Source organism: Canis lupus, chromosome 3, assembly GCF_011100685.1.
Source record: "Canis lupus familiaris isolate Mischka breed German Shepherd chromosome 3, alternate assembly UU_Cfam_GSD_1.0, whole genome shotgun sequence".
In the NCBI taxonomy this organism is placed as follows: domain Eukaryota; kingdom Metazoa; phylum Chordata; class Mammalia; order Carnivora; family Canidae; genus Canis; species Canis lupus.
Genome location: NC_049224.1, coordinates 41,714,156 through 41,715,281, shown reverse-complemented (window position 1 = coordinate 41,715,281; position 1,126 = coordinate 41,714,156).

Sequence of the window (1,126 nt, the reverse complement as noted above, 5' to 3'; positions counted from 1 at the left end):
ACATGACTATCGAACACTTCTATATTCAACAAAATTATCTTTCAAAAATGGAGAAATTAGGACATTTCCATATAAACAAAAGCAGAATTCATTATTAGCAAGCCTGCCTTACAAAAAATAATAAACATAGCCTTTCCAGCCAAAATGAAGGACAATAGACAATAACGCAAATCCACACTGAAGAAATAAAGAGCACTAATAAAGGTAACTATGTACATAAATATAAAAATACAGTAGAAATGCATTTTTTGTTTGTAAAATGTTTTTTTTTTTCTCTGAGACAACTGCAAATGTATATATATCTGTTGATGGACACAAAGTGCAAAAACATAAAATTTGTATGACAATACCAGTACAAAGGAAAGGGGAGGGAACAAAATTTTTGTATACTACTGAAATTAAGTTAGATGTTAATCCAAACTGGTTTGTTATATATTAAGATGTTAGTTATAATACTCAGGGAAACCACAAAGAAAATAACTAAAGAATATACAGCAAAAGATACAACAATGGAGTTAAAATGGGACACTAGTAATGGGACACTGTTGCATCAACTAATGCAACAGAAGGCATGAAAGTAATGGAAAAAGAGAGGAACAAAAAAGGATAAGACATATAGAAAAAGAAATCACAAAATGGCAGCCTAAATTCTACCTTAGCAGTAGTTCCATGAAATGTAAATGGATGAAGCACTCCAATTAAAAAGCAAAGATGGCAGAATGTGTAAAAATCATGATCCAATTAAATGCTGCCTATAGGAGACACACTTTTGTCAATGATACAGCTAGGTTGACAGTGAAAGGATGGAAGAAGATCTATCATGCAAACTAAAAGCTAGAATGGGCATATTAATATCAGACAAAATAGAATTGAAGACAAAAATTGTTACTAGTGACCAAGATATTACATAATGATAAAAAGATCAATCCATGGGATCCCTGGGTGGCGCAGTGGTTTAGCGCCTGCCTTCGGCCCAGGGCGCGATCCTGGAGACCCGGGATCGAATCCCACTTCGGGCTCCCGGTGCATGGAGCCTGCTTCTCCCTCTGCCTGTGTCTCTGCCTCTCTCTCTCTCTCTCTCTGTGTGACTATCATAAATAAATAAAAATTAAAAAAAAAAAAGATC